Below are 11,079 nucleotides of genomic sequence, written 5' to 3'. Positions count from 1 at the left end.
CTTCATTGTTGCTGGTCCCCAAAGAGAGGAGATAAACAGCTCTGACCCTCTGAGGAAATTGTAGACTATAATTAGGCACCCTCAGCCTTCTCCAAACTGAACCAACTAAGTGACCACAGCTGCTCCTTGTAAGTCTCAGCATACTTTAGTATAGTTTAAAATTGTTCATTGGCATGAAAAAGAAAATAATTATCTTAATGATATTTTACTCCTTTTTTTTTTTCAAACTATATTATTTCTATAGTTAGCAAACTAAATGGATATCCATCTATTCAATCTTACTTTAAAAATCTTGCTTTGTATTATAATATGGGTCTGGCTTCTTATATCAATAGCTATTCTCACTATTTTTATTTTGCTAATGGGTTATCTTTGAAAGACCAGCACTGCAAGCTATGTGTATATTTATATATTTATTTGCATACTGTCTCCAGCTGTTGGCCAGTGTGTAATTTGAAAGAAGCTGGGGCATCATAATCAGTCTCAGTAAGGTTATGCCCTTTATTGTGGCTGAAAAATGTGGCCAACAAAAGAGTGCCAATAACAACCAAAACGTAATTACAGGTTTTAAAATATTGGATGAATGAAAAAAGGAAAAGGAAACACAGGACAGTGCATCCGGAATCCCATTGTACTAATGCTGCCAGGTTTATTTCTCATACTCCAGGAACAGTTTGGTAATGACTGTGATCTAAATTCCTATTCCATCTTTATATTCATCAGGAAGCAAAGGAAAGACAGAGAATGGCAGATGTCAGCAGTGACAGGTAGAGACCTGAAGTGCTCTGTACCCTGTACCTGGCCTGGTATCCAGTTCTCACGGGAATGAGAACATGTAACCTGTGACTGGCTCTGGCTGGGATGGAGCTAATTTCCCGCCCAGAGCCCCCCCCAGAGCTGTGCTTTATATTGGGACCTGGAAGGGTGTTGGTAACACCCCAGTTTCTGGCTACTGCTGAGCAGTGCTGGCACAGCATCCGTGCCCTCACTCCAACCTTCCAACACTCCACTGGGAGACTGGGGGTGGGCAAGGTCTTGAGAGGAGACAAAATCAGGGCTGCTGTCCCAAACTGACCAAAAGGAAATTTCATACCGTATGATAAATATAAAAGCCAAGAGAAAGGAGGAGGAAAGAAAGGCATTTGTTATTTCCAGTGTTTGCCTTCTGGAGTAGCTACTATGGGTGATGAAACCTTTCTTTCCAGGAAGAGGCTGACATTTTCTGCTGTTGGAAGTAGAGAATAAAATCTTTTGGTTTTCTTTTTGCTTACACTTGTGCAATCTTCACTTTTTCTTTTGTAAATTACCTTTTTCTCAAACCACAATTTATTTTTTTTCCCCATCTTATTTTCTCCCTCTGTCACACTGAAGAAGGGAAAGCTAGAGCAGCTTAGTGGACACCTGGTGTCCAGGCAGGGTAAACCCACCACAACCACTTAGGGCAGCACCATCTTTTTATTGTTCTTACAATAGTCAGTTTCCTCTTGTCAACTTTACCTACATGTGTATGTTTTTGTACATTTTACCAACTGATAGAGTGACCATTGCTAAAGACATGCTGCTTAATAATAATACTTTCAGAAACAAAAGAAACATATTAGTGGAAGTAAAAATTCTGGGCTCTTCGGTAGGTTCTACAGCGCAAGGTTAAAAGTCTGTTCTACAGACTGGGCCTGCAAAATACATAGGATGTGAAAAATTTATATTGATTTCTTACCAAGGTCAAACATAAATTTCTTCATCCAGTTTTAAAATCCAAGTCTCTTATCCCTGCCAACACTGTGCCAGAAGGGGACAATTTTGATTCTGGGATGAGCATGCTTTCGTGCCAGCACAGCTGGGCCTGCCCATTAAAAGAGCTTTACAAATTTACTGGATAACAATAGAGAAGTTTATTATTTTAAATATAATTTCTATTTTTTAGACCTATTTGAATGTTTCTTATCATTTCATACTTCTAATACTAGGACAAGGGAAGAAGGGGACTTTGATCAATGTTCACAATACATTTATTACTTTTATTGATGTTCTATCCAGGGGTCTCAATTAGTATGGCTATTCCTAAATAGCAGTTAAGCAAATGCAAGCAGAAAAAATATTATCTAAATCACTTTCCATCTTTGGTAAACCCACTAATTTTCTTATTAGGCCATACATCTTCAGAGGATGTGTAATCTGTTAGGGTACGTCACATGTTTTTTTACAAAAACCTGACATATTACAATTCATGAAAATGAACTCTAAAGTTTAATCCTGCAGGAAAATGGCGGTTTGAGGGGTTTTTTTTGTAATGGAAAGATTGCTGTATGTATATGTCAATCTTACACTGTTCTCAAAGCTTTGGATATCAAATACTTTTTGAGGACTGACCCAGCATCTGCAGTTCTTGTAGTATTTGCATTCTGACACTATTATGCTGTCTATATGATGATTATGAAACAGATGCTTCTTTTATCTTCTTTTTGTTGAAAGACTGTGTAAGCCCCCCAATCAGAAAAGAAAAGTCTATAAGAAGAGTTTTGTTTTTTCTAGGGAAAAATTTCCTTAATGAGCTGCTTCTACCATGTTTTTTAAAGACTCTTATTATATTTCTAAATGAATTTACAGCCTAGATGTCTGAGTGAAATTCACAAATTACACAGTAAATATAGTAAATACTGCACAAATGTGTCAGCAAGTGCAATTTACCACTGCAGTCCAATTAAATGGACTGATTTTCCCTTTAACACTTAAGGAGTCGGTCCTCTGTGACTTGCAGCAATACCTTATCTTTTGCAGGGGAGGGAGCTATTCCCTACAAATTTTAGGATGTAGATCTGTAAATCAGTGTGCTAAGGAAAAAATATGCAGCAGGCACAACTATGCGGGGTTTGTTAGGGGTGCCTGGGAAACATTTCATGCTGTCTCCAAGATTAAAAAGATAAATAAGATGATAATAATACAGGTAATTGTCTTTCCTGCAGACCTTCACCTTAACAATATGTTCCAACCACTTGCTTTTCCCTATATCCCCATCTCATCTAGGGAGGAAGGAATATCTAACTGCGGATTCAGATCTCTTTGTAGGTAAAGATGTCTGCATACATTTGATGACATTAATACCTAACTTTTTTTCTGTCTATATAAACAAAATATTATGTTAAAACACAATATAATTTTTCTACCAAATCTTGGCTATTTGTTGGCATCTGGCAGATTTCCATCTCAGCTTTATGCCCTTTCAGCTGGTATGGCTCCAAAGTGAAACTGCACTAAGGGGCCCTTAAAGTATGAATTGGGAAGTCACAAAGGGCTGAAGGAGAATCTGTTTGTGTATTGGTAATGTCTTCATCTGCAGTATCAGTAGCACACAACTCTTTGGGTATAGGACAGGTGTTTCCTGCAGGGCAGGCAGCCAGAGCCCTCTCTGCAAGTCAGAATGTGGCACCCCTGGTTGTGCTCTGTGGCTACATCGTGTGGTATCTGAGTGAACAATGTCTGAGTAAAAATGGCGTCCTGTTTTATCCATACATAGCCCCAAACTTGTATTTAAAATTGGAGCAGTATTCGTTAAAAAAAATAAAATAAAAAAATAAAAAAAAAATTGAAATATTAATAGTGACAGCTGGAATTATCTCTGCATCTGCTCATTTAGTTCCCAATTCAAATTTCCATGCAGGCTCTATTTATGCTGCATAACAGTTAACACTGTAAATTGATGCAATTTCAACACAGCCTAAACCACACAGATAAAACATATACAGAAACATATTCTCTACATTAACCAACAACATCAGTCAATCGCTTGCACTGTAAATTGAAAATCACAATAGGATAGATTGTATCAGATAAATACTTTCTGAAAAGCCCTGATCACCCTCTGGATGGCAGGCAGGGGAATGGAAAATAACTTCTTGGTGTTTATAACATCACCCCAAACTTGCCTTGCCTTCCTAAGGTTGTGTTCATTAGTATAACATGTACACAGGGAACTGACTATTCCCTCACACCTGCTTTTTTCTACAAAAGGTCAAGTAAAGACTCAAATGTGACTCAAGCTCATAGAACAACTGCAATTTCAAATTAGGGAAACTGATGAAAGTGGCAGGCCTGAAATGTAACTTCCTTTTTATCTCATTTTTGCTTTGTAATCGATAAAGGAATTTACAGGGTTTTTGTTGTTTTGGTTTGAGGAGGGGAGATTGTTGTTGTTGAGGGTTTTTATTGTTTGTTTTCTGTTGGTTGGTTGGTTAGTTTGGGTTTTTTTATATATATACAGTTTTTTTAAAAAAATTTTCTCTTTAGGTTCCAAAGGGAAAATGAGTGCCAAAAGCCCACCAGTCTATCTCAGCAAGCTAACTTGGACACAAATTGGAGGAAAATAATTGTGGTAAAGAACAGATCCATTTTCACACTGTCTGGTGATTTTTTTGGAACACACAGAAAGAACAAGTTCTACAGCAATAGTCATAACTTTGAATGGCATCCTTCTCCTGTATGTCGTTTTTCTCTCTTGGGCAATTGTACTTACAGATGTTAGAAAGATTTTTATTTCTGTGCAAATTCTCCACCTGCAAAAACAGCTACAAACACCAGTATAAATTGCGTACAGAATCCTCTTTAAAGCCCTATTTGTATCTATATAGAACAACATTGTTGAAGAGAAACATTAAAATCATGTTTGTTATAACACAGGATACAGAAATAGCCATCCTTTGCTTCTGTATTGGATTCTAATATTTTTCAGCACCTAATAATACTCATTACCTATGATCAAATAATTTTGATGTAACCTTAGATTTTAAGGCCAGTAATGAGAAAAAAAAAAAAAGTTATATTATTGTAAGACAGATTCATGATCAATATTTTCATTATAAAACCTATATTTATGCACCATTTTTGATACAGTGTTTTTCTTCAAGTATTGTTTAATTAACTCAGTTTCATGATTAATATACTGTAACAAATTCTCCCACATTTCAGTTTTGTATTGGAATTTCTCTTGGCTCAGAAAAAGGAGCTTCAGGGTTTCAAAGATGTGGATCCTTTTTGCTTGATACTCATATGAAGCTCTATTTGTTCCCTTCTGTCAATTGAAGCAATAACAATAATAGAATAAAAAATAATTTTATACATCAGGTTCAGGGTTCCACAAGATTGATTAATTGCTAAATATCATTGCTAAAAAAACATCCTTTTGGCTAAACTTGAACATCTTGGCTCCGATTTCACTCATGGTTATTTGCCTCAGTATAAAAAAGGAAAAATAGCCTGGAGGTAGTGGAACAAACAGGTGTCAGATCAAGTGTCTGATCAGTCAAATCCTTTCCTTTTTTGTATGGTTTTTCTGGGTCTGGGAAATGCCTGTTTAGAGTGACAGGTCCTGAGTTCAAGCTAGAAACAAATACCTGAATCTTTGAATGGGCCCTCAGGAGAGCACCAGTAGCCAGCAGACCTCCCTCATTCGCAGGGTGTCAGGACTGCCAAGATTGCAGCTCCCCATTTCAGAGAGCAGCTGACAAGGTTTCTCACACTCTCCATCCAAATAATTTCCCTTTCCCATCCACATTAAGAGTTACATTGTCAGTCCTGCTCAAAAAGGGCTTTCTCCTCCCAGTGGATGCACAGGCTGTAAACTGCTCAGCCACTGCTCAGCCACCAGCAGGTTTCTGTGGCGCTGGTTTTGCCCTTGGTGCTCGAGATCACTTCTCGGTGAGTAGGGAGTGGAAGGTGCAGCAATGTCCTGGGGAGCAGAGATGGGGACTATGTTCACTTGCTTCCCAGGAAAATCCTAGCCCTAGGATGCCAAGTAGGCTGAGTCAGGTGTCTGAATGACCCCAAGCAGGGAACTGAAGGTAGGCTGTTATTTCCCTACGGAAGCTACTAGTCTCTAACCTGTAATTGAAAAGATGAGTGTGTAAGCCCTCATTTTTGGAGCCACTATTTCTTCCTTTGTTTTCCTGAAATTCCCACATTCCTGACTACACAAAAGAAAAAAAAAAGCTCACTGGTCTGGAAATGGTCATCTTCTGGCCAAGAACCATAACCATTAGAATATAATTGAAAAATTGTCTGCTACTACTACAGTATCATCAACTTCCATTGGTTTGGATGAGTCATTTAATGCACTGCTACCTGTCAGCTTCAGAGCAACTTAAATCTCTTGTCCCTTCAATAATTAATTCTCTTTGCTGCTTCATTTCTTCAGCCATCCATTAAAGCTGCCTCAGCATTCACACTGCATGCTTCTCACTCATCTCTCAAATACCTGTTGTTGCCTTCTGTTAGTTACAGCTATGAATTTCTATACTGCAGCAAATTTGAATAGTTCACTTGATATCTCATTGTTAAACACTTAAGTTACAGCTCATCAGTTTAATTTTTATGCTGCTACAGCAGGACTGCTGAGTTTTCAATGGCAGTAACTGTAGCATCCTTAGAAGATTTTCAGAGATGGCTAATGGTACTCAAACTTCATCGGTTTTGCAATGAAGTGAGTATATTTCTTTTGAAGTGACAAAGCACATGAAACTTTCTCTTATTAAAGCACATGTCAGCAGACATGGTTAAAACCTCTCACTCTAATTCTGAGTAAGGTGCTGTGGTATTCAAAACCCCTTGTGGGTTAATGTGGTCTGATCCTAGGATAAGAGAAGACACACATTACTCCTCCCTTCACATTTTACTACTATTTTTATGTCAGACTTATTTTCCTTAGTTCTTTTTTCAATGATGACAAAACATTTTAGGCAAAAAATTCAACAGCATAATCACTGCAAGTAGGATAATCTTCCAGTAGCCCTCAAACATCCTTGATTGCTTGTTAAGAGAGAGATTCTCTCTTTTCAACTTATTGTAGCCTCAGGAAAAAGAAAACAAAAACCACATGTAGGATGAAAAAAAAGACTTTTCTGCAGGTGTATTGTTCTCTCACAATTGTTCTCTGTCATGATCTGACTAGTAAGAAATGCCTCTACCCAAATTAAGCTGCAAAGGAGACCATATGGTGAAGTCAATCATACGGAATTTATTTAACAATAAAATGTGGTGGGGAGAGAGAAAGAGAAATAGCAAGGGGTGGGGGTGGGGGTGGGGGTGGGGTGGGGAAAGAGAGGTATCAAGCAAAACATAGTCAGAACCTGTGGATCCAGCAGTGTCTCATTGGTCCTTCTTCATCCTGGGCTTCTTTGTGGTGGGGATCCTGAGGACATTCAACAATTTTTGCTATTTATAGATTTGTAGCAAACAAAGGAATTAATGCTCATTGGTTACACAGTTGTCTTAATATATTGGCTAAATTATTCCCTCTCTTCTAATGCTAAACAGTCCCATGTTCAGTGTTTCTTTTCTTTTGAGTTGACGGATTGTGAGTCAGTGGGTTTCTGGAGTCGGTGGGTTGTGAGTTGGTGGTCACAGTCTACCCCCACCAGAATTACCTTTCACCCAATCCGGGCTAATTTCAAAATTTCAGCACAGTTGCTGAGTTGGGTTTCCTTGTGTCCCATAAATTCTGCCATTATCAGTGATATATTCCTCTCCCTCAACTTCGTTAACCTCCCCCTTGGTTTGAGATAACACCAGGGCAACAGTGCCACCTTTACCTTCTCTCAAGCTCCTGTCATGGTGCTTAATTTACAGTCCATGTTTCAGGTATGCATGGAGGCTTACTCAGGGGGGCTTCAGTGGTCTTCAGTATACACAGGTACCATCTGTCCCATAAATTGGGGTGATCTTGGTTTAACCACTGATATGTGTACCAACACTTGCTTCTTTACACGGTTTGCCACAGTGGGAATTTTTGTCTGGATGTGTTACCCAGGAGATGCTAGGCAGACCTCATCAGACCAGAGCCAGCACCATCCTGCCACTCCATTCTGTGCTTATCCCATGGCAAAGTCCTTCTGCATCCTAAACCATGTTTGAGACAGGTAACTGTGGTCCTTAAGTGCTTGCACTCCCCTGTCTCGATCATTACCTTGAAGCAAACTAGAACAGGCTCTCTTAACATCTCAATCTAAAGCAAATCCTGTTTTCTGAGGCTTGCTCCCATAGAGGCTGGGAGGTCTTTGTTGGAGAATTTTATAAACATGCCTCACAAGCATCTGCTGGAGACAGTTGTTACTTAACCCAGAAAATTGCCGGCGAATGAGGTCTGTTTGAAGATCTTTCTCCAGACCCCAGATCTAGAGAAGAGGATACTACAGTGATATTCCATCATAGCAGTTTAAGACAACAGTGCTGTGTCTAGTCTTCCCTTACACTGTCTAGATATTGAGATGTCAGATACAGCAATATTCTGGTAACAGGAGACAAAAAAAGAGCTGCTTCTTCACTTGTTATGATTATATGTGGCAGGGGAAATCAGCAAGAAAAACTAGGAATTTGGGTGTCTTAGTTATACAGAACCACCCATGAGTGACATAACAAGTCACAGCAGAAATATGATAGACATATTTCTGAAGAGGCAATGCAGCATTCATAATTTTGTGTGTGTTTGTGTGGGGTAAGCAGCTTCCTTAAAAAAGAAAGCACTGGGGAACATGCTAATGAAATTACATTACCATTCCTAAAAGTCTTGCCTCTCTGAGCTGGGTTGTCTGACTTGACAGTGACTCTCTATAATAACAAATTACTGCAGACACTGCACAGTTGGTACCAAAATTTATCACCAAATATAATTTTAGAAATTTGCTGTGAAGCACATAAGTAAAAAAGCACAAGTGTTCTGAAAAATATGAATTCAAATACAGAAAAATATTAATTCAAATATACTCAGTAATAGTTTCAGCTGAAACACTTTGTTACATGAAGGTACAATATATTTGCCCTCTGGCTATTCTGTGAATACACAATTAACATAATAGAATTCTTGTATTAATAGGCATAGATAATTTTCTCAATTGTGGTCTACTTGCTCTGATAATCTACCAAGCTATTAGTCCATGTCAGTCTGATATAATAGGCATTCCAGAACAAGTGGACAGAAATATATCAAAAAGTGGTAATCACGTGTTAGACTGAAAATGTAGTCACTTATTTAACAAGCTGGTCCATAAAATATTAGCAAGGCTTCTCTTATTTTATCCAGGATGCTCTTTCAAGGAAGTGCTGTAGGAGATGTTAGCATTCAGACTTTTAAACACTCCTCGCTGCAGGCAAGGTTCTGCTGCTTCTCCTTCGTGCTGACAGCCATGGCCCCTCCCTTCTCCTTCACTTTGTGAATACCAATCATTTAGATGCAAGAAAAATATCTTTAGCAGCATATATGGCTGAGATCAAGAGGCATTTTGCTCAGAAGGGGCAAGACCTTATATCTGACGGCTCACAAGCCATTTCAGTGTGTTTTCACTGTAAGAAGCAGGTACAGGGTGAAGGAGTTGCTGCTATTGGAGCCTTTGCAGTTCCAGCAGGGCACACGGAACAGCCTGCACACCTGTGCTGCAGTGCTCACCAGCATCACCTCCTCTGATTTCCCCTGCATTCCTTCCTCCCCTGTCTCTGGTGACTAACAATTGCTATCATCTTTACCAGCAGACACACGGAGAGAAAAAACACATCTGTCACTTGCAGAGAGAAAAAACAGCCCCAGCAGAATAAGATTTCACGGAAACAATAAAAGGGAACCTCCTCTTTCTTTGCCCAGTTGCAATACATTTCATTTCTGCTTGAGAGCTTCCAAGGGAAACAGGTGTCAGCATTTCATAGTGATCAAAACAATAGATAATTTCCTTAATTCTCTACCTAGGAACTTTTCAATAAAATTATATAAAAATTCAGCAAATAACCTTATTCTATTTCACCAATTTCTAGAAAATTGAAAAACTCTAGAATTAAATTTGAGGGAATCATCAGTTACAATTGTCACTACCTGGACAGTTCCTCAAGAAGTTCAGTGTTGTTTAGTTTTCCCCAGGATTCTTAAAAAAATAATATATCTAATCCATAATATTTCCTTTTACCAGACAGAGGAAATGGCTGGTGTTTCTAAAGCAGTTCTCCAGCAGTCTTGCTCACTGCTCATTTGAAGGAACTGCATGCAAGAACCATGTGCTTGGAAGTGCATGCAGGTCCAAACAGCATCAGAACATTGTGTGCCTGATTCTTTGTAGGTGTTTAGTGTCAACCCACGGGCCTAGAAGTATCAAGAAAATTAGAAGACCAGAAATAGTCATTCTCTTGTAAATAAGGAGAAAATAGTGGCCAGTTGAAGAACTTACTAAACAAGCTCTCTCAGAGACAGCTACTGTATTTCCCAAGATCTTACATGTAAGAGCATCCTTCCTCTTCCAGCTGTCTGAAAAATAGGAGGTAACTGGCTCTGCTGGGTAATTATGTGTCAGAATAAAGGAATTTGATATGTGACACCCTTCAAGGCTCTTTTCCTTTCCCATTTCCCATGCTGTAAATACCAAATCTCTAGGTGAGATCATTACTGAACACAGGACAGAGTATTACCAATCATGCTGATGATGCAAGATCTTTTCCTGGCTTTGTAGCTGCAGGGCCTGGTCCCTTGAAAATTTTGAAAGACAGGTAACTGAATGTACCAGAAGTTATTAGTGCCCTGTGATCTACTTGCTCTGATAATCTGTGGAGGTCAGATGCCTCAAGAGGGTACTCAGAAGTCTCCAGCCTCTTGCCACACTGACAGAGCCTTTTTTATTATTTTATTCAGTTGCATCATTCCAAGACCCCATCACAGGGCTCTCAACAGGGCAGCTGACATCATTGCAGCTGTACATTATCTCAGTGTGATGGGCTATTGTGACACATTAGGTCTACCAGCAATTTTTTTATTTTTTTTTTCATCAGCTGCTGCTTATTATTCCTAAATCTTTCATCAGGCTATGCTTCAGCTATATTTAAGAGATATTCACTGAGCTCTAAACTGGTGTGACTCTGTGCTCATACACCACCCACTGCTGAAAGTTTCTACCACTGAAATGAAGTCAGCTGGATAGCTTAATTCTGTTATGACAGCCCTCCAGAATAAAATTCCTTCTACATCACATCTGTTCCCATTACCCATTCCCAGTGTTATGAATTTAGACTGAAAATATGCCTCTACGTTCTTGGTTTTAACATTAGCATACAACACAA

This window comes from Poecile atricapillus, chromosome Z, assembly GCF_030490865.1.
Source record: "Poecile atricapillus isolate bPoeAtr1 chromosome Z, bPoeAtr1.hap1, whole genome shotgun sequence".
In the NCBI taxonomy this organism is placed as follows: domain Eukaryota; kingdom Metazoa; phylum Chordata; class Aves; order Passeriformes; family Paridae; genus Poecile; species Poecile atricapillus.
This window is presented reverse-complemented; position numbering follows the sequence as displayed.